The sequence below is a fragment of the Bos indicus genome, chromosome 20 (genome assembly GCF_029378745.1).
Source record: "Bos indicus isolate NIAB-ARS_2022 breed Sahiwal x Tharparkar chromosome 20, NIAB-ARS_B.indTharparkar_mat_pri_1.0, whole genome shotgun sequence".
In the NCBI taxonomy this organism is placed as follows: Eukaryota; Metazoa; Chordata; class Mammalia; order Artiodactyla; family Bovidae; genus Bos; species Bos indicus.
In genome coordinates, this window is record NC_091779.1 from 59449791 (window position 1) to 59475819 (window position 26029).

The following is a 26029-nucleotide window of genomic DNA, read 5'->3' on the forward strand; positions in this document are numbered from 1 at the left end:
CTGGAGACTTTGTTGCAAGGTGACAACCTTGATGTTTTCTGACTCTTAGGTCTTTTGTGTGAATTGCACACTGAAGAATCCTCTGGAAGCTTCTTCTGATGGAGCTGTGGAACTGACATGGCCCTAAAGTTGGATATGATCTTCAGTTTCCTGGGAACCTGGAAGCCAAGGGTTGCTGTCCAGGAAACCTTAACTCTGTTGTTGTCTCTGTGCGTTAATAAAATTTCCAGTAAGCAGAGCTCCCTCTTGATTTCCTGCCCTCTCAACTGTCAGGATAAACAAACAATTCACACACTTTTGACCTTTCCATGCACTTTCCTCTCAGCTGTGTGCCTCGATCCTCAGAGGCATCAGGACTCTTGTTAATAAACCTCATTTCAGATGAACGTATTGAGGACCAGAGATGTTTAAGGCTTCTCCAAGTTCACACTGAGCAGGAAAGAACCCGCATCGCTGAATCCTAGAGCTGTACTACAGAGGTTACCATCTATGCTTTGAAATCCCCAGGTCTGGGGTTAGAATTTTCACCTCTATCAGTTGCTTAAAGGATCTAAGCTTTAGTTTCTTTTTTTGTGTAAATTAGGACTAATAGCAGTTACATGTCATGGCTTGTTGTGATAATCAAATTATGCCTAGCAGGGCATACTTCATAGAGGTAGCAGTCAATGGATGTTTGTCATTGTTCCACCAGGCACCTGGCACCTGCCCACGGCTGTTCTTTTCCCAGACTTTGAATCTCTGTTGGATTCTAGATGTACCTCTGGACCCACATAACAGTCATTCTGTGTCAGATCACACTTTTGAAATGAGCTCTTTGTATCCACCAACATTTCTTACCATATGCTGCCATCCTCTCAGGTAGCAAAGAGGCTGGAAAGGGGACAAGATAGAGGGGAGGCTCCTTTTCATGTGCTTCTAAAGGACTGGATGGGCTTCCCTGGTGGCTCAGCGGTGAAGAATCTGCCAGCCAATGCAGGAGACGCAGGTTCAGTCCCTGGGTTGGGAAGATTCCCTGGAGAAGGAAATGGTAATCTGCTCTAGTATTCCTGCCTGGAAAATCTTATGGACAGAGGAGGCTGGTGGGCTGCAGTCCAAGGGGCTGCAAAAGAGCAGGCCATGACTTAATGATTAAATAACAATAACAAGGGACTGGATAAAGTTCTCGAAGGAGTTGCAATGGCCTTTAATGCAAAACTCGGCTCACCTCCTCAAAGTTATTTCAGCTTCTACAGCAGGATGCTAATCATTGCACTTGTTGATTTTTCTCCGGTCGCTTTCCCGAACATCTCCATCCTACTGAGGGAAAAAGCCATGGAATTATGCCCGCCCCTTCTACCTGTGCCCCTAGCCTGGCAGGTGCAGCTTTAAGGCTCTAGTTCCTTTGACTATCACAATTCAAAGAGATGGCTTCCAGGTCCTTGAGAAAGACATTAGACTTAAAGCTGGAGGCCTATTTAGCTTTTAAAAAGATTTACAAACATTTCAAAGAAATAAAGAACTTATAATTTTTTACTGGAATAGAATTGTTTTATAATTGTTAGGTAGAATAGGGAAAAGGAGTCCAAAATGGCGGTGGCTAAAAGACAAGGAAGGTCAAAGGAAAGTCCGAGGACCAGAGTGAAGACTTCAGGCAGAACAAACAGCACTCCTGGCTAAGCCCAATTTGCATAGGGCAGGCCCAGGTGGAGGAAAAAACATGTAAAAGGAGGAGCCAAAGCGCTTTCTCACGGACTCTCTCTCCCGCGTGCGTGCGCTCTTTTCTTTCTCTCTCTCTCTCTCTCTCTCTCTCTCTCACTCTCCTGCTATCTTCTAAATAAAATAGAGCTGTAACACTGATTTGCTTAAGAGCTGTAGCACGGTTTGTCCAAGACCCGAGAGCTGTGACGCACCAAGGGCTTTAATGTCCGTTGCTCCAATCTTTGTTGTGACGAGACAAAGAACCGAGAAACATACACTCGCGTGACAATAATGTTATGTTGGTTTTTGCTGTACAATGAAGTGGTTCAGCTATATATCCCTCCAACCCCTCTAGGTCATCACAGAGCAACAAAGAACTTACAATTATAATTTTCCTAAAGTAGTTGCTCTAAGAAAAGAGAGGAGGGTGGAGTTTCTTCCCTTATTGCATTTGCACTTAGGTCTGTTATGTTTCAGAGAGAAAAAAGAATCCTTACTCCTTGTAGAAGACTTTATATAAAGATAACAACTCCTGAGGTGCTAGCTTGATTGCCTTGGTTGGGTTGCCCTGCTCTTGTGCTGGAAAATGCTTCTGGATGCCTGAGAAATCTGGAGACTGATGGGTGTGGAATGGGTGGATAAGGAGGTCGGGACTTGTAAGAATTCACACTTGCATAGAGTGAAGGATTGCTTGAGAGAGATTTCCAGGCAGGGTTAAAAAAGATTTAAACGTGATTCTGTTGTTTGTTTTTGTTAATATTTTCTCTGTTTTATAAGGTATGACAGACGTGATATGATGTGTGAGTGCACACGTGTGTGCTCAGTTATGTCTGACTCTGTGACCCTATAGACTGTAGCCCACCAGGTTCCTCTGTCCATGAGATTTACCAGGCAAGAATGCTGGAGTGGGTTGCCAGTTCCTCCTCCAAGGGATCTTCCTGACCCAAGGATTGAACCCACATCTCCTATGTCTCCTGCATTGGTGGGTGGATTCTTTTCCACTGAGCCACCCAGGAAGCCCACATTATGTGACAAACTGTGATAAAATATGAGAATTTAATTTTAATAAGATAAAATTAGATATTGATTTTGCAACTTGATGCCAACTTCCTGTATACCCTTAAGAGGTATCCAAGAGTCTGACCAGCTCTCAGCATCCATGTAACGCCACAACACCCTCAAAATACGGCCAATGGGCATAACTGGGAAAGAATTATACCTAAAAGTGTTCAAGAATTTAGCTGATTCCCCAAGAGTCCTCCTCTGGAAAGTCTGCACTGCTCACAGTCCCTCCTCATGGAGAATGCCTCATCCTAGATAAGAATTTTTCCCTGCAGTCTTGTATAACAATAATGACACCAAATATTTTGAAATGAAATATTGAGGCATTGCTAGTTGCACTATCTGATATAGTCTTAATGATAAGCCTTCATTAGAGGTGAAAACACCTAGGCTGAGAAAGTTGTGTACCTTGCTCCAGGTCTCACAGCTAATACAGAATCAGGATGAAATGGAGGGCAAGTGGACAAAGCCATGGATGCGGCAAATGACTGACAGTAAGTATCCCTTCCAACACTGATTTAGAAGTTTGAGCCCTGGGCAGCATCTCAGATACCACCTAGATCCAAGACCTTTAGAACTGCAGCTCATGCTCTTATACAGAGTGAAGTCAGCCAGAAACAGAAAAACAAATATCATACATTAATGTATATGTGTGGTGTCAACTACAGATTGACACTTGCCTGTCAACTACAAATGGGCACTTGCCAAGAGCATTGGCAGCGACTGAACAACAAGGGCATTTGCCATCTGCCTCTGTGAAGATTGGGCTTCCTTGGTGGCTCAGAGGGTAAAACATCTGACTGCAATGTTGGAGACTGGGTTCAATCCCTGGGTGGGGAAGATCCCCTGGAGAAGGAAATGACAACCCACTGAAGCCTGTAGGCTACAGTCTATGGTAGGCTACAGTCTATGGGGTCGCAAAGAGTCACACAGGGCTGAGTGACTTCCCTTTCACTTTCTGTGCAGATTGAATCTTGTGCTGCTGCAGCTGCCGACCTTCAACACCCCCTGAGGGATTTCAGGGTGGAGTGAGGCCCTCTGTCCTCCAGAGAATCTGATGGAACAGGTCTTTAGATAGTTGGATATTTTTGGGAACTGATTTCATAATCCCAGTCTTTGCATCTCTTTCTCTAGAAAAACAGGAAATCCCTTCATGATTACATCAGATCCTTCTGACTTGTAGAAAACCTCTTGTAAAGTAAGTGCTTGATTGCATTGAACTCCCCTCTTCACCGAAATCTTATATATTGACCTTCCCCAGCTGCCTCTTTGGAGCAGTCTCTTGGAGCTATCTGAGATGCTGCCTCTGGGGCTCATTTTGCGCCAAATAAAACTTAACTCTCAACTCTCAAGTTGTGCATCTTTTGTGGTCGATGGGGGGATTTAGAAAAATGGTACTGATGAATCCATTTACAGGGGGGGAATGGAGATGCAGATTTAGAGAACGGACTTGTGCACACAACGTGGGGTGGAGAGGGTAGGAGGAATTGAGAAAGTAGCATTGACATATATACAATGTCAATACACTATCATGTATAAAATAGATAGCTAGGGGGAAGTTGCTATATAACAAAAGGAGCCCAGCCCAGAGTTCTGTTATAACCCAGAGGGGTGGGATGGGAGGAGGGGAGGGACGCTCCCGAGGGAGGGGATATATAAAATTGTGACTGATTCATGTTGTTGTACAGTAGAAATCAACACAACGTTGTAAATGAATTTTCCTCCCACTGCTGGGCATACACACTGAGGAAACCAGAAGGGAAAGAGACATGTGTACCCCAATGTTCATCGCAGCACTGTTTATAATAGCCAGGACATGGAAGCAACCTAGATGTCCATCAGCAGATGAATGGATAAGAAAGCTGTGGTACATTTACACAATGGAGTATTACTCAGCCATAAAAAAGAATACATTTGAATCAGTTCTAATGAGGTGGTTGAAATTGGAGCCTATTATACAGAGTGAAGTAAGCCAGAAAGAAAAACACCAATACAGTATACTAACGCATATATATGGAATTTAGAAAGATGGTAACGATAACCCTGTATGCGAGACAGCAAAAGAGACACAGATGTATAGAACAGTCTTTTGGACTCTGTTGCAGAGGGAGAGGGTGGGATGATTTGGGAGAATGGCACTGAAACATGTGTAATATCATATAAGAAATGAATCGCCAGTCCAGGTTCGATGCAGGATATAGGATGCTTGGGGCTGGTGCACTGGGATGACCCAGAGGGATGGTACGGGAAGGGAACACGTGTATACCTGTGGCGGATTCATGTTGATGTATGGCAAAACCAATACAATATTATAAAGTAATTAACCTCCAGTTAAAATAAATTAATTTATATTAAAAAAAAAAAGGGACTGCAGTTCATAATCCATTCATGGGTTAGGACAAAAGTATTACTAGATTCCAGATCACTTACATTAAAAAAAAAAAAGATATGGAATAGAATGTGAAATATCAAAGTAGCCACACATGAAAAGGACAAGTTAGTGAAACTATTATTTCAATGACATATGGATAAAATGAAACTGTTCTTGTAAAGGCTTTAATTTGCAAGGCTACACAGGGTTCAGGTCCATAACCTTTTCATTTTACAGATGGAGAGAGTGAGGTCCAGAGGGAATGAAGGGGGTGGGGCGGGGGAGTCACAAAGCTAATTACAGGCAAAACGCCAAGTAGAACCAGAGGCGCTTTTTGTTTTACCCACTTTGTGCATTGTTTTCTTCTTCAGCCTCGTTTCAATCCCTGTGTTATCTAGCACTGAGAATGCAAAATCTCATCTCCTGTTAGTGTTGGACAGTGGCTTAGTAGAACTTAGCTTTTCAGAACAGAAATGAGTGCTATTTGTTTTGAAAAGAAAGCTAAGCCTACCAGGCAACTGGATGTTGAATTAAAGGTCTTGTGGGATCAGGGCAAAAAGAAGGAGCTTGTTTGTGAAGCTTTTTGGGGAAGCTGGGAATTGAGAACTCCAGGTGGTCCTGAAAAGTGGCAGAAATTTCCCTGCTCTGCTGGGCTTTACATGCAGAAGAAGGCAAAACATTGCCAGAGGAGCTGCAAAACACTGGCTGACCTTTTGCTGGAGAGCTTGAGCCTTTGCAAAGGGCATGATCACCACTTCATTGATTGCAAAGTCCACCATAATTGGAGAAGGGAGGGGGGCAAAGGTGACCCAGGTCTCTACAAGATGGTTGGGCGTGATGCCTTACAGATTTGATTTCCGTCGTATGGCATGCAAGGCCTTAAGGCATGCCATTTAGCTGTTCTGTGTCTTAGTTTCTCATCTGTAAAACAGAGATAAAAGTCCTTCATTATCATGCCCTGCTGGATGTGGGGATTAGTTAGGTACAATATGAAGATGAGTAGGGATTATATATTTTTATAAGTGTTAAAATAAGAAAAAAAAAGAGGAAAGTATGAAAAAAAGAATAGAAATCCAAATATTTTTGTTTGTTAAAATCAGATCTTAAGCATCTAAACTACATAACTTATATCATTTTCTCAAATGGTAAAAACCAGCTTGCATCCATAAATGATATTTTTATTTTTATGAACAAAGACTTCTTCCAACTGAAAGAACTCCCAGTGGCCAAAGCTGGAACAATTCGAGCCAGAAAATAAATAAGCAAGTATTGAACTATAATTCAAAGTGTTAAATAAATATCTATGAGTTTATACTGACATAAATAAGTAACTGAATTAATAAATCAATGGGAAAGAAGAGACAGATCTGTTCAGAATTCCAAATAATTCATGTAGATATTCTGCCCTCAGGGAAGTGGACCATAGCTCCCTCTCTTATGTGTGGGTTATTCATAGGGACATCTTTCTAAAGAATATAGAATGGAAAGGGTAGGAAGGGAATAACTTTGGGGTGGAAAAATGTGACAATATTTCCTAAAAACTGTCAAGGTCATCAAAAGCAAGGAAAGTCTGAGAAAGTCTCACAGCCAAGAAGAGCCTAAGAAAACATGGCAAAAGAATGTAATGTGGAATTGTGAATGGGATCCTAGAACAAAACAATGAGATTAGGTAAAAACTAAAGAAATCAGAATAAAGTATGGAATTTAGTTAACTGCAATCAATGTTGGTGCCTTAACAGTGTTGGTGATAAATGTACCGTACTGATGTAAAGCATTGGTAATAGGGGAAGCTGTGAGGCATGTGAGAACTCTCTGAATTACTCGTGTACTTTTATTTAAACCTCAAACTATTCTGAAAGAAAATCTTCATTAAAAAAGTCTTTCTAATTTAAGAGTTATGTTAATTTCAGATCAATTTTAGCAAACATACATGGCATGCACACCTAACAATAGGTACATGGACTCTATCTGCCATATCTTCAAAATATTGAGGAGGATATAGGTGTAAGCACACGATGGCATGTGGGAAAATTCATAATTGCATAAATGCTACAAATTGTAAATGCTGAGACTGTTGAGAGAGGCTCATGGAATGGATTGCATGTGGCTAGTGCTGGGAAATTCCTGCAGCAATTTCTTTGCAGTATCTATCTTTACCAAGTAGTGGTGCAGTGAGAAGGAGCCCATCTAGTGATGTGTTTAGCTTTGGACATGTTGAATTTGAGCTGCCTGTGGCCTATCCAAGTTTATATATCCAGTGGGAAGTGGGAAGTCCAGTATATAGACCTTCCCACAGATATAAACTTGGGAATCATCAGTCTTTAATGGTCACTGAAGCAATAAATGATGTAGGAAGCCTGTGGTAGTCCTTTTGCTAAGAGAATATTTTTTAATCAATGAGTTATAATGTAGCCCAGACAAGGAACCAGAGCTCCATCTGTGCCAATTACTAACTGAAACTGAAGCAAGTTGTACTGACTTACTCAGCTTCAACTACTCTATAAAATGAGGAGAATGATACCTCTGATCTTCTCTACCTTTTGGATTGGGTAGGGAGGAGGAGTCAGAGGATGTCACACAAGTCCTTTGTAATCTGTAAAGTGCTACAGAGATGTAAGACAGTCTCTGCTTAATGTTATTGGGCAAATTCTCTTCAAAACTCTCTCCTAATTGCTTAGCTCTCAAAAGACCAGAGTTTAACTGGATGTCACTGTTGCTTTTTGAAAAAGCTAAGTTTTAAATATGGTGGTGATTATTTGAGGAGATCTTTGCAAGTCACTTGGATTATGATCAGCTTTCTTTCTTAAAGAGTTGACAAGTTTACATTTCTGATCATTTATTAAGTATCATTTCAAGGGAAACCTAGAGGCTGTTTTTGAACAGTTTCCAGTGCAGCTATGTTTTTTTTTTTTTTTTTAATGACAAGTTGGTTTTTGTTTGTAAAACTTTCTAATAAGCCCTTGGGCAGAAGTTATTGCCTTCTTTATTAACATGACATGGCAGAACATAAAAAGATGGAGAAACCAATTAATTTTTTGAGCAGAAGTCATGCAATTTTTTCAAAACAAGTGCCGAGAAGCCAACTAAGCCAAGAATATATTCAACTTGGGCAAGAAAATGAAGGAGCATGAATCATGCCAGAGATTTGTTTCCTTACTTTCATACTGTAGGTTGGCAGACAGAGCTTTCTTCTCAGTTAACATAGGCACATGCACTCTCCAGGTGTGAACTTGACTTTGTGCTAGAAATGGATTTTCCCTGCTATTAACCTTTTCAAACTTTCCAGCATTGGAATTAAATGCTCCTTTCTGAGATTTCATTATAAGGGGGTGTAGTTTTTGACCTGTTCAAGGTAAGTATTCTCTTCCATTTGCCTGGAGCTTGTGCACTGCCCTGCCACCTAGCAAGTTCCAACAAAAGCTATGGAGAAAACAGTGGACAGAGCTCTAATGAAAAGTGAGCCTTTTCTTCCTTTTTTGGAGCACACAGACAATATTCTTCTCAATTAATAACCACCGACTGACAGGTTATCCTTTTGAGTGATATTGGTAGCATCAAACTCTGAAGCACATTAGAGCAGCACCCCCATGTGAGAATGATAATTTGCCTTCTGAAAACTCCACTTGGTATGTCTTTTTAAAAATCTGAATAGGAGAATGAAAGTGAATTAAGTGGAATTAGGTTAGAAACTAGATATTTTTGTGACAAAACATAGGGTTGTTCAATGCCGGAAAATATTGATTATGGCATGTCTCTCATAGGGAAGAAAGATTTATCAATTCTACAGTCATGAGGGAGGTTAAATCCTGAAGGGATGATTTTTCAGTTCACCTAAAGGGAGTGTGATGCACCAGGAAGAAATAATTTTGGTGAAAATTTTATCTGGTAAATAGTAGAGTAACACTCTATTGTTTTTTCACCCCCACCATGATCACCTTTTCCAATTCCAAATAATTTCAAGTGACAGATGATCTGAAGCCATGTTTTAGCAGCAAAATGGTCCCACCTTGCTTTTGAATCCATTCAGAAGCGTGTGGTCTTTCAGGCTAACTGTCTGCATTGAGGGAGAACATAATTTACATCTCATGGAGTTGTTGAGAGACAAAAAGAGAAATTTCTGTAGGGAAGCTCCTTATAAAGCACTACAGAAATATGTGCATTGTTGTTTTATTGCTCTCTCACTTTCATACGAGCAAAAATTGCTTGCAAATGTTTAAAGAAAACATAATTCAAGCCAACCGTAATTTAAGCCAAACCTAACTCAATTTGTGATCGGAATAAACTGGGTGCAAAAGGCTTGCCTGCAGCAGAAGATGATCAGGTTAAAAGTTATCATACAGATCCGGGGTAATGGTGAAATCAGAGAAGGTGAAAACCACAATGATTTGAAGAAGAGATTTTAAAAACATGGGGGAACCTAATGCCAGGGGGAGTGTGAATAAGTAAGTGAAAGAAGAATCTTGGTAAAAGAGCTAGAGCTGGTGAAACACCAGGGATGGCTGGCTGCAGACACCCCAAAGATACATTCTCTGTGCTTCCAGTTAGTTGTACAGTAGGAAATGGCAATCCACTCTAGTATTCTTTCCTGGGAAATTCCAAGGACTGAGGAGCCCCGCGGGCTGTAGTCCATGGGTTCACAAAGAATCAAACATGTCTGAGAGACTGAGCACCAGTTAGTTGGTTTCAGGGCCTTCTCTTCTACCTGCTATTGGTTGAATTTTGTCCCCTCCCCCAATCACTTCTCACAAAGATACTGAAGTTCTAACCGCTAGTACTTCAAGTGAACCTTATTTGGAAATCGGATCTTTGCAGATGATCAAGTAAAGGTGACATCACTGGAGTGGGCTCTAATCCAACTGATGTCTTTATAGAAAGGAGAAATTTGGATGCAGAGACACAAGTATGGAGGAAATATGATAGAAAGACACAGGGATATGGACATCTACAAGCCAAGGGATACTTGAGGTTAACAGAAACTAGGGTGGGGACATGGAATAGATTCTCTTTCACAGCACTCAGAAGGAACCGACCTTGTTAAAACCTTGTGTGGACAAAATATGTTAACTGTCATTTCAGTAAACCAAGGATGTTGCAGTCAGGAAGTCCCCAGCCCCTGCAGTTGCCCCAGTGATGCACCAGGAGGTGACTCAGGATGAAGAAAAACAGCATACTGGCTCTAGACAGTTAAGCTGTATGTTTAAGGAATAACTTCAATGAGCCCAAAAAGTTGCATCTTCCCAGATATAGAAAAGCACTAAAAACATTAACTTAGATATCTGTTTTTTTTTTTTTTTTTTGTGATGAGTAGGAATCTTTTGATGTTCAACTACATATATATGTTTTTCCCTAGCAAAAACTCCTATGTATTCTGGCATCCCCCTTACTTCTTTGAAATAGTACCTAGAGCTATCTGTGCTACAGTCCTCAGTAAGTTCACTGAATAAAACATAATTCTCAACTTTTAGGTTGTGCTTTTTTTTTTTTTTTCAGTTAACACTTGATTTCAGATATTTAGTCTTCAGAAGCAGGGGACAACAAATATTTGTTGTTAAAGACATCTAGGGCTTCCCAGGTGGCTTAGTGGTAAAATAATCTGCCTGCCAATGCAGTAGTTGCAGAGGATGCTGGTTCAATCCCCAGGTCAGGAAGATCCCCTGGAGGAGAATATGGCAATCCACTCCAGTATTCCTGCCTGGGAAATCCCATGGACAGATGGTCACAAAGACTGGGACACAACTGAGTGGCTGAACACAAAGCCACCCAGTTTTGTTGCTTTATTGTGGAAACCCCAAGAAACTAATATACCAGAGTTTCCCTGAGAGGTAAATATTGTTTAGCTATTTGTCTGCTACTTTAATTGACTGTCTGTTTCTACAGGGATGTGAGCTACACAGGGCTAAGGGCTTCGTTTGTCTCTCTCACAGTACCTTTTCATACTGTTCATGGGTTCTCAAGGCAAGAACACTGAAGTGGTTTGCCATTCCCATCTCCAAGGGACCATGTTTGTCAGAACTCTCCACTATGAGCTGTCCATCTTGGGTGGCCCTGCATGGCATGGCTCATAATTTCATTGAGTTAGATATGCCATGCAGGGCCACCCAGGACGGAGCCCCTGCCCCTGCAGGAGTCCACTGCTGACCTGTACCTCCGCAGGATTTTGCCCCTCCTACGGTCTTGCTGGGGCTTCTCCTTTGCTCTTGGTTGTGGGGTATCTCCTCACGGTTGCTCAAGTGCAGCACAGCCACTGCTCCAGCACCTACCATCTTGCTAGGGATTCTCTGCCCTTGGACGTGGGGTACTTTTGAACTGTGGTGTTGGAGGAGAAGGGGATGACAGAGGATGACATGGTTGGATGGCATCACCGACTCAATGGACACAAGTTTGAGTAAACTCTGGGAGATGGTGATGGACATGGAGGCCTGGCATGCTGCAGTCCATGGGGTTGCAAAGAGTCAGACACAACTGAGCAACTGAACTGAACTGAACTGATCACAGTACCTAGAACCATACAATACAATCACATTTGTTGTGTGAACTTTTACTGCTGGGCTCAGCATGAGTAGTGAAATGGAAGAGAGAGTGAGCTCTGGTTTGACTGAATCAAAAAACACACAGTTGACGTGTGATTTCTTTCATGTTAATGTTAAGCACAGCTTTGCTCTGGAAAATGATCTCCAATCAACAAATAAGTCCTCCATCACTAAGTTATGTCCAACTGTTTGAGGCCTCATGGACTTGAGATGCTCCAAGCAAGAATACTGGAGGGCGTTGCCATGCCCACTCCCAGAGCATCTTACTGACCCAGGCATTGAATCTGCTTCTTATGTCTTCTGCACTGGCAGATGGATTTTTTACCACTGGCCCCAACTAGGAATTCCAGTATATTGCTATGAAAATGAAAAGTGAAAGTGAAGTCACTAGATTTCGTGTTCAACTCTTTGCAACCTCACGGACTGTAGCCCACAAAGCTCCTCCATCCATGGAATTTTCCAGGCAAGAGTACTGAAGTGGGTTGCCATTTCTTTTTCCAGGGGATCTTCCTGACCTAGGGATTGAACCCAGGTCTCCCGCATTGCAGGCAAACGCTTTTACATCTGAGCCACCAGGGAAGCCCAATATATTGCTATGCTGCTGCTAAGTCGCTTCAGTCATGTCCGACTCTGTGCGACCCCATAGACGGAAGCCCACCAGGCTCCACTGTCCCTGGGATTCTCCAGGCAAGAATACTGGAGTGGGTTGCCATTTCCTTCTCCAATGCATGAAAGAGAAAAGTGAAAGTGAAGTCGCTCAGTCCTGTCGGACTCTTAGCGACCCCACGGACTACAGCCTACCAGGCTCCATGGATTTTCCAGGCAAGAGTACTGGAGTGGGGTGCCATTGCCTTCTCTGAATATATTGCTATAGACAATGATTTATATATATATATATATATATATGGCATGGTTAGGCTCAGTCGTGCCTGACTCTTTGTGACCCCATGGACTGCACCACATCAGACTCCTCTGTCCATGAGCTTTTCCAGGCAAGGGTACTGGAGTGAGTTGCCATTTCCTTCTCCAGGGGATCTTCCCAACCCAGGGATTAAACCTGGGTCTCCTGCACTGCAGGCAGATTCTTTACTGAGCAGTAAAATCACATATATGAAAATCATTGTCTATAGCAATATATTGGGCTTCCCTGGTGGCTTAGATTGTAAAAGCATTTGCCTGCAATGCGGGAGACCTGGGTTCCATCCCTGGGTCAGGAAGATCCCCTGGAAAAAGAAATGGCAACCCACTTCAGTACTCTTGCCTGGAAAATTCCATGGATGGAGGAGCTTTGTGGGCTACAGTCCGTGAGGTTGCAAAGAGAATATAGAAGAAAGAAGAATCACACTTCTTTTCTGTTAACCACTGGTGACTGATAATTGATAAATACATGGGGCATAGTGAAGAAAATCTCTTATGTTAAGGGACAGATGTTCAGAATTATGTTTCTTGAGGTTAGAGAGTAAGTAGTTATTTTGAATAGTTTAGAAGTTGGAAGAACATGAGGAAGTATTTTTTTCCTATTTTTAAAAATTAATACACACAAGGGAATTTTATTTGCAGAATCTCACAGCTTCACTCTTCACTGCAGGATAAATTAAACAGTAAAAGAAGTTAAATGATGATTAAAAAATGGCATGGAAGGATTTAAACTCACAGATTAAAGATGAAACATTTTGCCAAGGACTATCAGGTGAGACATCTGCTACTGTACATGAAAGAAGCTGAGGAGTGCAAGATCATTTTTAGAAAGTGCTTGTTCTGGATAAGAATTTTGGTTTTGCTTAGTAAACAAAATAATTAGTAAAGATTATGGAAATGCACCCTGAAGTTTCTTGGTTGATAATATTTCCTTGGCATGACTTTCAGTAGAAATAAAAGCTTATCAGTGTAACCATGCATGGTTTTAAAATCAGAAACTGTTATTTGATCTTACCGAATTCAACTTAGTGATGGCTTGCCTGTGTCTCAAAACTGCTTAAGTTAATTACCATCAAATTTATTGGCACTGGATCTTATGACTTGGCATGGCTTCATAACCACCCGGGCAAGAGTTAAAGTAATTAAACAAGGAGCCCATTAGATGGGGGTGGCTCTAAAGTCTTGGTAGCTTACATTAACAAAGTAAAACCTAAGCCAGAGCCAGTGTACTTGAATTTGAGAAAATGAAAGTTAAAACAACATATCACAATCAACCAGGTTTTCCCCAATAAGGCACCCACTTAACCTACAGCCGATGAAATAATGTCCTTGCTTTGCTTTCACATCTCAGTAAAATCTTCTTCCTTAACTCCTGTTGGTGGAGTGCTTTCAGTCACCTCTGGTTTAGTGTTGCCTTATCTGAATCCATGCATGCTCAAAGAAACTTGAAAATGTTAATGTGCCTCAGTTTATCTTTTAAAACAAGTCAGAAGGAAATGGGATCTTTGTTTTGAGTGGGTTCTTAAACTGTTTAATTCCTTCCTAAGAAATCCTGCATAGGTTCTTTTCAATTCATTTATAGCTCAGTGGTGAGCTTTGTGGAAGCATGCAGTGAGGTAAAAAGAAAACAAAAGCACAAATACAAAACTTTAAAGTAAAAGTAAAAACAATGCAATACAACATTGCATTGCAAGTTGAATTTTATCATGTATGTCTGAACCCAAGTTGCCTTCTGTATGTAAAGAAAATAACCCTTCTTCCAAAGGCTATTGGAAGGATTTCCTGAGACAATTTAGCAAGGAAAGTGCTCAGTACAGCCTGATGATTATTACTATTGACATTGAATATATTTCCTTATATCTTCGGAGAAGGCAATGGCACCCCACTCCAGTACTCTTGCCTGGAAAATCCCATGGATGGAGGAGCCTGGAAGGCTGCAGTCCATGGGGTCTCTGAGAGTCGGACACGACTGAGCAACTTCACTTTCACTTTTCACTTTCACACATTGGAGAAGGAAATGGCAACCCACTCCAGTGTTCTTGCCTGGAGAATCCCAGGGACGGGGGAGCCTGGTGGGCTTTCGTCTATGGAGTCGCACAGAGTCGGACACGACTGAAGCAACTTAGCAGCAGCAGCCTTGTATCTTATATGAAAACTTGGTAGGATATTACACAGAGATAGCTTACAAAAATCAAAGGGATCCCCGGTCTGGGATTCCCTTTCCTATTTATCCTTATTCTCATAAAGCTTCACTTTTCAGAAAGACTGTCAGCTGAAGGCAGGGAGAGAGAGCACCTGCTGCACAGAATATTCGGTGATAAGCCTGATCCTGGGAAGCAGAGCGCATAACTTCCCAGGGTGACAGATTTTCCCCTTAGATATCTAATGCAGATGAAAGATGTGAGAAATGCTTGTCCAGCTTAAATCTTTCAATATGAGAAGGCCCCAGAGTATGACTTATTTCTGTTGGGCAGCTGGAATAAATTACACTACACAAATTGGCTTTTGAAATGCCCATCTTCTCCGGTGATAGAATGTGAAGAGCAGAGTTAGTCTGAGCCCTTTCATTTTGGGCAATCTCTCCTCTTTTTTGGATCCTGCAATAAAAATATACAGAACCTATTTTTAGGATCAGGAGGGAAATACAGAAGATCAAAAGTTGATGCTAGAGCCTGCTGTTTTTCTCTCACCCATATATGAGTTGAAAAATATTAGTTTTCCTCTGAAAACTTTGTGGTAGCTTCACAATCTGTCATCCTAGAATCATAATGAAGTATTGGCAGACTGGAAGGAAAAACATTTTCAATCATTTAAAAAAAATTAATTCTATGACCGTATTGATCCATTAGTTTGATGTCCATTAATATTTATTGAGCATCTTCCCCAGGCAGGCTCTGCTCCAGACGTGAAAGGTACAAGTGAAAAAAGAAGTAAGCTTCCATTTTCCTGTTCTCTCACCACTCCTCCTTCTGATTCTCTTTTCCTGCATCCGTCTGCTCTCACTGACTTAAATGTTAGAAGATCCCACAGCTCAGTCCTCAGACCTCCTCTCTTCATCTCTACTCATCCCTAGGTCAGGCATCATTGGCAACTTTTCTTTACTGTAAATGTCCAGGTAGTGAATATTTTAGGCTTTTACAGGCCACACAGACTCTGTCACAACTACTTAATTCTGCTGTTGTAGCACAAAAGTGTCCACAGACAATACATGAAGGTCTGAATGGGCCTGTGTTCCAGCAAAGTGTTTTTACCAAAACAAAGAAGTGTCTTGATTTGACCACAAACCAGAGCTTGTGGATCTTAGTCTGAGTAACCTCAAACCAGTGACTTTTAACGCCCTCTAAATTCTCCTCATTCATCCACGGATTTCCCCAGTCTGGTCATGGACATTCACCTGCCCATTTGATATCTCTGTTAATCTATTCCATGAATAAGACTCCCAAACCTAACATTTTCAGGATAGAACTTCTGATGCCCTCTTCCCTCTCCAAACCTGGGCTCCTCATCTCCTGGTTTCCTCATCTCAGTAAATGGGATCTTTGTCCAGATGGACAAAGTTGCTCAAACCCCAAACCTTGGAGCCATTTTCAACTCTTGCTTTTCCTTATATCTCTTTATCAGTTTATCAGTGATGTCATTGGTTCTGCTTTAAAATATATCCGAAATCTGACTGCTTCTCATGGGTGTTGCTCCTACCATTCTATTTCAGGCCATAATCCCATCTTGCTTGAATTCCTACAGTGTTTTTTTGAGGGTCTCCTTTCTCTACTCTTAACCTAATCCTTAGCCAGCAAAAAAATGTACAATTTTTATAGATATAATAGGGCTTCCTATTATCCCAGGAAGAAAACCCAATATCTTTATCATTGTCTTCAAGGGATCATGTGGTTTGTTCCATGAGATCCTCTCTACTTATACTACTCTCCTCCTTGCTTCTTGCTCTCACACCATGTTGGACTTCTTTCTATGCCTTCAGCTGATGGAGTCTGCTCCTGTCTTAGTTTTCTATCTACAGAAAAATTCTACCTCCAGGTAATCCACATGCATATATGTGAAATCTAGAAAAATGGTGCAGATAAACCTATTTGCAAAGAAGCAAAAAGAGATACAGGCATACAGAATAAGCATATGAACACCAAGGGGGGAAAGAGGGGTGGGGTGGGATGAATTGGAAGATTGGAACTGACATATATACACTACTATGTATAAAATAGACAATTAATGAGAACTATTGAACAACACAGGGAACTCTACTGATTGCTCTGTGGTGACTGAAATGTGAATGGAATCCAAAAAAGAGTGGCTGGGAATACCAGACCACCTGATCTGCCTCTTGAGAAATTTGTATGCAGGTCAGGAAGCAACAGTTAGAACTGGACATGGAACAACAGACTGGTTCGAAATAGGAAAAGGAATACATCAAAGCTGTATATTGTCACCCTGTTTATTTAACCTATATGCAGAGTACATCATGAGAAATGCTGGACTGGAAGAAACACAAACTGGAATCAAGATTGCCTGGAGAAATATCAATAACCTCAGCTATGCAGATGACACCACCCTTATGGCAGAAGGTGAAGAGGAATTAAAAAGCCTCTTGATGAAGGTGAAAGTCGAGAGTGAAAAAGTTGGCTTAAAGCTCAACATTCAGAAAACGAAGATCATGGCATCCAGTCCCATCACTTTATGGGAAATAGATGGGGAAACAGTGGAAACAGTGTCAGACTTTATTTTTCTGTGCTCCAAAATCACTGCAGATGGTGACTGCAGCCATGAAATTAAAAGACGCTTACTCCTTGGAAAGAAAGTTATGACCAACCTAGATAGCATATTCAAAAGCAGAGACATTACTTTGCCAACAAAGGTCTGGCTAGTCAAGGCTATGGTTTTTCCTGTGGTCATGTATGGATGTGAGAGTTGGACTATGAAGAAGGCTGAGCGCTGAAGAATTGATGCTTTTGAACTGTGGTGTTGGAGAAGACTCTTGAGAGTCCCTTGGATTGCAAGGAGATCCAACCAGTCCATTCTGAAGGAGATCAGCCCTGGGATTTCTTTGGAAGGAATGATGCTAAAATTGAAACTCCAGTACTTTGGCCACCTCATGTGAAGAGTTGACTCATTGGAAAAGACTCTGATGCTGGGAGGGATTGGGGGCAGGAGGAGAAGGGGACGACAGAGGCTGAGATGGCTGGATGGCATCACTGACTCTATGGACATGAGTCTGAGTGAACTCTGGGAGTTGGTGATAGACAGGGAGGTCTGGCATGCTGTGGTTCATGGGGTCGCAGAGTTGGACATGGCTGAGCAACTGATCTGATCTGATCTGATCTGATATGTATATATATAACTGATTCACTTTGCTGTACAGCAGAAACTAACACAGGGATTCCCAGGTGACACAGTGGTAAAAATCCACCTGTCAATGCAGGAGACTCGGGTTTGATCCTTGGGTTGGGAAGATCTCCTGGAGGGCAAAATGGCAATCCACTCCAGTTTTCTTGCCTGGAAAATCTTGTGGACAGAGGCACCTCGCAGGCTACATTCCATGGGGTTGAAAAGAGTCAGACACAACTGAGCAACTGAGCACACAAACACAAGAAACTGACATAGGGTTGAAAGCAACTATACTCCAATACAAATTTTTAAAAAGATTGGAATGGGGACTATAAGGCTCCATTTTTCTCCTAGACTATACTTGCTGGAACAATTTTTTTTCAGTTGAAAGTGATAACTCAATTGAGACCACAATGATTAAGAGCTGTTAACCACCTCATTCAAGGCATGGACCTCTGGGTATGCTGAAAGAGGTCAGGGAAACTGAGCTAACTAAAAGAGGGAATGTAAATTTTTTGTTGCTTCTCTCTTACCTGCGTTAATACTTAGTACATACATTTTTACTAATTTTAAGCTGAATAAGTTCTTTAACTGATTCATAATTTTGTAATCTGATCATTGGCTTGCAATTGTCACTGCCAATACAATAGCTGTGGAATTGGTGACAATTATATTTGTCTGAACTTCCTGTTGGGAACACAGTGGGCAGTTACATCTTTAAGGAGCAAACCCTGTCTCCTTATGGTAGTGCCCTGGGACTGTGATTCCAGTGTGCCCACTACCTTTATACTTTGCCTTCATCTTAACAAATTGTTCTGTTATGAGGTTATGCAGCTTTCTTGAATTGTCATAGGAACTTGGCAATAATATAAAAGGAAACTACTCTTTTAAGAAAACCACGATTAATAAAATTAAGCCATTATTCTTTCTCCTGCTTTTCCAGAAATGCAATTTCATCACACTTTTCAGTTGCAAAATATATACCCCAAGATTTACCCTCAATTTAGAAGTGCAAATGCTTTCAGTCTACATTTTCATTTTAAGCTACACGAAACCAGCAGAGGTGGTATAAGTCATTTTCCTTCTTCCTGCTGGTTGTATCCTTTGGCACCTATTTGAAAGCTCAGAAAGAATTAATTAATGAGGCACCTCACATTGACAAATACCACATAATGGCACCTGAAGTACAGCTGTAATCTTAATAATGCATTTATCACAATAGACAGAGGTGCTTTCCTGTAATTTCATAAGCTGTTGAAGACAGGTGTTCACACAGGCTAGGCAAGCCCATGCTACTTATTCTGAACACACAATATGAGGATTGTAAGTTACATGAAGCCATTACATTTTACTTCTGACCTGCTGAACAGATATGGAAAATACTTCATGGTTGATCTTTGGGAAATTGCCACTCTTCTAAAAAAGTGATGTCAACTCCTGTGTTAGTGACATGGATCCCAAACTAATCTCTGAAGAAAGAAAACTATTTGGTATGGAATGGGGAAGAAGGTGTAAGATCTAAGACACTGAAATTAGTAGAGAATAAACTGGGTTTTGAAAATAAGAGTTTTCCAAATCATTCCATATCTATTAATTTAAAGATAGAATCCCACAGATTTTAAATAACACTTACACTCCTCAATTCATTTATAATCAACGTCATGAACTGAACTGTCTCCTCAAAATTCACATATTGAAGCCTTAACTGCCAATGTAATTGTATTTGGTAATGAGATCTATAAAGGGAGTAATTAAGGTTAAATGAGGGCTTCCCAGGTGGTGCTAGTGGTAAAGAACTTGCCTGCCAATGCAGGAAACTAAGAGACACAGGTTTGGTCTCTGGGTCTGGAAGATGCCCTAGAGGAGGTCATGGCAACCCTTTCCAGTATTTTTGCCTAGAGAATCCTATGGACAGAGGAGCCTGGTAGGCTACAGTCTACAGGGTCGAAAAGAGTCAGACATGACTGAGCAGCTGAATTGAACTGATGAGGTCATAGAAGTGAGGCCTTGATCCAACAGGACTGGTGTCCTTAGATGAAGAGAAAGAGAAACCAGAGATCTGTCTCTTCCCATGTGTGCCTAGGGAAAAAGCTGTATGAGACCCAGTGAGAAGATGCTATCTATCAGCTGAGAAGAGAGATATCATCTGAAACTAGTCCTGCCACACCTTGATCTTGGACTTTCAGGTCCAAGAAATAAAATGAGAGAAAATAAATATCTGTTGTTTAAGCTGCCCAGACTGTGGGGTTATGTTATGGAGCCTGAGTGGACTAACAGTCATGCTGGGGACTCAGAACACATACAGAATATGAGTTTTACCCTCAAAGATCCCACATCATAGATTTAATATGCTTACAGTATTTCAAGAGTTGTTGTTGCTTGTTCTGTTGCTCAGTTGTGTCCAACATTTTGCGATCCCATAAACAGCAGCACATCAGGCTTCCCTGTCCTTCACAATCTCCTGGAGCTTTCTCAAGCTCATGTCCATTGAGTCAGTGATACCATCCAACCATCTCATCCTCTGTTACCCCCTCTCTTGCCTTCAACCTTTTCCAGCATCAGGGTCTTTTCCAATGAGTCTGCTTTTCGCACCAGCTGGCCAAAGCATTGGATGGAACTTCAGCTTCAGCATCAGTCCTTCCAATGAATATTCAAGGTTGATTTCCTTTAGGGTTGACTGGTTTAATCTCCTTGCTGTCCAAGGGATGCTCAAGAGTCTTCTCCAGCCCCAAAGTTCAAAAGCATCAGTTCTTCAGTGCTTAGCCTTTTGGGGGGCTTCCCTGGTGGCTAAGACAGCAAAGAATCCACCTGCAATGTGGGATGTGGGACACTTGGGTTTGATTCCTGGGTTGGAAAGATCCCCTGGAGGAGGGCATGGCAACCCAATCCAGTATTCTTGCCTGGAGAATCCCCATGGACAAAGGAGTCTGGTGGGCTATGGTCCATGGGGTCACAAAGAGTCAAATATGACTGAGTGACTAAGTACAAAGTGTGCCATTAATTGTGTACACTAAACATGTGCAGGGTTTTGTATATCAGTTATACTTCAATAAACCTGTTAAAAATACCAGGCATTTTCTATATATCTTATTTCTCTAATCCAAAGAATTACAATAGAAATCCTGGTCTCTTCTGAACATTGCAAGGTACGATGAATTGATGACACATGTGTGCCAATGGGTAGATGAACACACACCTGTATTCTAGCTGTTATTAGCCTACTGTAAATGAGTCCTGGGTGAGGTGGGACTTCTGATGGGGATTTATCAGTCAGGGCCCTATTAGGACTGAGTAATCACATCATTAATTTTAACAGGATATTTTTATATATATGGAGAAAACCATATGAAAAGGTATGAAAGATATGAAAAGATACATGTATTCCAATGTTCATAGCAGTACCGTATACAATGGCCAGGACATAAAAACAACTGAAACATCCTTTGACAGAAGAATGGATAAAGAAGTCCAAGGTAAGAGAAACCCAGGTGAGACAGTAGGCACTTAGAGGGGGGATCAGGGGGCAGACAGACTGAAACTACAGTCATGGACCACAGCCTTGTCTAACTCAATGAAACTAAGCCATGTCATTTGGGGCCACCCAAGACAGATGGGTTATGGTGGAGAGGTCTGATAGAATGTTGTCCACTGGAGAAGGGAATGGCAAGCCACTTTAGTATTCTCACCTTGAGAACCCCATGAACAGTATGAAAAGGCAAAAAGATAGGACAGTGAAAGATGAACTCCCCAGGTTGGTAGGTGGCCAATATGCTACTGGAGATCAGTGAAGAAATAACTCCACAAAGAATGAAGGGATGGAGCCAAAGCAAAAACAATACCCAGTTGTGGATGTGACTGGTCATAGAAGCAAGGTCCAATGCTGTAAAGAGCAATATTGCATAGGAACCTGGAATGTTAGGTCTATTAATCAAGGCAAATTGGAAGTGGTCAAACAGGAGATGACAAGCGTGAATGTTGACATTCTAGGAATCAGCAAACTCAAATGGACTGGAATGGGTGAATTTAACTCAGATGACCATTATATCTTGCGGGGAGCCGGTGAGGCATTCCACTCATGACAAAGGTCATGAGGAAGGAGGCTCGGCATACGCAAAGGCGGGATCGAGCCTCAGGAGTCCCCCCGGATATTCTCGAGCATTTTCCCCCAAAAAACCAGAGTCTGCCTACTTTATTGCTTTGTGCTCTCACCTCTGACTTTACTGGGGGCTGTCCCCTACCACCATCTCTCTCTCTCTGTGTCAAAGAGTTAACTTACAGCTCCAATTAATAAAGTTCCTGGGCAATTAGGAGTGTTTAAATCCAAACCCCTCTGATGGCTCTCTAACTCGCCTGACAAGTTTACCCGGACTCCTGCAGCTATGCATACGATTGTTTACAGTCTCCCAGCCTCGAGAGGCATGGGAAGCTTAAGATATTCAAATAGCTTAGAGCCTCTCAGAGAGTTAAAAACTGTCAGAATAAACTAGTAAAGGATTTCATTGATGAGTCAATGCTTGTTGCCAAGTTTTCACATCCACTGAATTGTATCCTTGAATATGTATCAATTAATAGTGGGTATGTAGAAAAAATAAGTAGTGGCCTTGGTGTTAGTAACTTTAGACCCTTAAGGTAATAAATTCTTTCTTTGTTGTAAACCCATTACACATCCACCCTATAGGAATGCAATTTTATCTTTGGAAGATGGTGCCAAACCTTGAAATAATTACTCTTAGAGAAAGTAAGTCTTTGTTGATAAGTCCTTGTCAAGAGTCATAAAATGTTAGTAGGCCTTCTGGCCAGAAGATGATGTAAATCACCTAAACCATTTGTATACGATACATTTGCAGGAAAGAAACCTTGGTTTTTGATAAGAACCAAAGACTGCTGACTTTGCATCCCCTATTATCCTCTATGTGTAACTTAGGGTATAAAAGCCCCTGTTAAAAATAAAGCTACGGGCCTTGCTCACCAACGCTTGGTCTCCCCATGTCATTCTTTCTTTTAACTTCCAGCTGAGTCTCCATCTGGAGCGCGGAACCCACCACGCTTACTAATCATGCCTGAGCTTCTAAGACCCACTCGAGAAGGTGTCTAGGGTGAGACACCTTCCGCTATTCGAGAGGGCGCCTGCGGCCTACGTAAGTGGTGCAAACTTCTTGTCTTGAAGTTTTATTGGTCTCCCGCGTAAACCAAGCTACTCAGCTTCTTTTCTCCACTGAATTTTCCTACTGAGCTATCCTCATTCTATTGTTCTCTATATCTCTAATTAGCATATAAATAGTCGCCGACGCCGTCTCCCCTTCGAATACCCTGGATCAGCCGGGGCTGGTCCTCGGCAATATCTACTACTGCAGGCAGGAATCCCTCAGAAGAAATGGAGTAGCCATCATGGTCAACAAAAGAGTCTGAAATGCAGTACTCGGATGCAATCTCAAAAACGACAGAATGATCTCTGTTCGTTTCCAAGGCAAACCATTCAATATCATGGTAATCCAAGTCTATGCCCCGACCAGTAACACCGACGAAGCTGAAGTTGAACAGTTCTATGAAGACCTACAAGACCTTATAGAACTAACATCCAAGAAAGCTGTCCTTTTCATTAGAGGGAACTGGGATGCAAAAGTAGGAAGTCAAGAAACACCTGGAGTAACAGGCAAATTTGGCCTTGGAGTACGGAATGAAGCAGGGTAAAGGCTGATAGAGTTCTGCCAAGTGAACGCACTGGTCATATCAAGCACCTTCTTCCAACAACACAAGAGTAGACTCTACACATGGACATCACCAGATGGTTGAAACTGAAATCAGATTGATTATATTCTTTGCAGCCAAAGATGGAGAAGCTCTATACGGTCAGCAAAAACAAGACTGGGAGCTGACTGTGGCTCAGATCATGAACTCATTGTCAAATTCAGACTGAAATTGAAGAAAGTGGAGAAAACCACTAGATCATTCATGTATGACCTAAATCAAATCCCTTATGACTATACAGTGGAAGTGAGAAATAGATTTAAGGGACTAGATCTGATAGAGTGCCTGATGAACTATGGATGGAGCTTCGTGACATTGTACAGGAGACAGGAATCAAGACCATCCCCATGGAAAAGAAATGAAAAAAAGCAAAATGACTGTCTGAGGAGGCCTTACAAATAGCTGTGAAAGAAGAGAAGTAAAAAGCAAAGGAGAAAAGAAAAGATATACCCATTTGAATGCAGAGTTCCAAAGAATAGCAAGGAGAGATAAGAAAGTCTTCGTCAGTGATCAATGCAAAGAAATAGAGGAAAACAACAGAATGGGAAAGACTAGAGATCTTTCAAGAAAATTAAAGATACCAAGGGAACATTTCATGCAAAGATGGGCTTGATAAAGGACGGAAATGGTATGGATCTAACAGAAGCAGAAGATATTAAGAAGAGGTGGCAAGAATACACAGAAGAACTGTACAAAAAAGATCTTCATGACCCAGATAATGATAATGGTGTGATCACTGACCTAGAGCCAGACATCCTGGAATGTGAAGTCAAGTGGGCCTTACAAAGCATCACTATGAACAAAGCTAGTGGAGGTGATGGAATTCCAGTTGACGTATTTCAAATCCTGAAAGATGACACTGTATTCCAGTTGAGCTATTCCAAATCCTGAAAGATGATGCAGTGAAAGTGCTGCACTCAATATGCCAGCAAATTTGGAAAACTCAGCAGTGGCCACAGGACTGGAAAAGGTCAGTTTTCATTCCAATCCCAAAGAAACGCAATGCCAAAGAATGCTCAAGCTACCACACAATTGCACTCATCTCACACGTTAGTAAAGTAATGCTCAAAATTCTCCAAGCCAGGCTTCAGCAATATGTGAACCGTGTACTTCCTGATGTTCAAGCTGGTTTTAGAAAAGGCAGAGGAACAGAGATCAAATTGCCAACATCCGCTGGATGATGGAAAAGGCAAGAGAGTTCCAGAAAAACATCTATTTCTGCTTTATTGACTATGCCAAAGCCTTTGACTGTGTGGATCACAATAAACTGTGGAAAATTCTGAAAGAGATGGGAATGCCAGACCACCTGATCTGCCTCTTGAGAAATTTGTATGCAGGTCAGGAAGCAACAGTAAGAACTGAACATGGAACAACAGACTGGTTCCAAATAGGAAAAGGAATACATCAAGGCTGTATATTGTCACCCTGTTTATTTAACCTATATGCAGAGTACATCATGAGAAATGCTGGACTGGAAGAAACACAAGCTGGAATCAAGATTGCCAGGAGAAATATCAATAACCTCAGCTATGCAGATGACACCACCCTTATGGCAGAAAGTGAAGAGGAACTCAAAAGCCTCTTGATGACAGTGAAAGAGGAGAGTGAAAAAGTTGGCTTAAAGTTCAACATTCAGAAAACGAAGACTATGGCATCCGGTCCCACCACTTCATGGGAAATAGATGGGGAAATATTGGAAACAGTGTCAGACTTTATTTTTCTGGGCTCCAAAATCACTACAGATGGTGACTGCAGCCATGAAATTAAAAGACGCTTACTCCTTGGAAGGAAAGTTATGACCAACCTAGATAGCATATTCAAAAGCAGAGACATTACTTTGCTAACAAAGGTTCGTCCTCAAGGCTATGGTTTTTCCTGTGGTCATGTATGGATGTGAGAGTTGGACTATGAAGAAGGCTGAGCGCTGAAGAATTGATGCTTTTGAACTGTGGTGTTGGAGAAGACTCTTGAGAGTCCCTTGGATTGCAAGGAGATCCAACCAGTCCATTCTGAAGGAGATCAGCCCTGGGATTTCTTTGGAAGGAATGATGCTAAAGCTGAAACTCCAGTACTTTGGCCACCTCATGCAAAGAGTTGACTCATTGGAAAAGACTTTGATGCTGGGAGGGATTGGGGGCAAGAGCAGAAGGGGACGACAGAGGATGAGATGGCTGGATGGCATCACTGACTCGATGTACGTGAGTCTGAGTGAACTCCGGGAGTTGGTGATGGTCAGGGAGGCCTGGTGTGCTGCGATTCATAGGGTCGCAAAGAGTCGGACATGACTGAGAGATTGATCTGATCTTATATGTATATATATGTATACATGCTGCTGCTAAGTTGCTTCAGTCATGTCCGACTCTGTGTGACCCCATAGATGGCCTCCTAC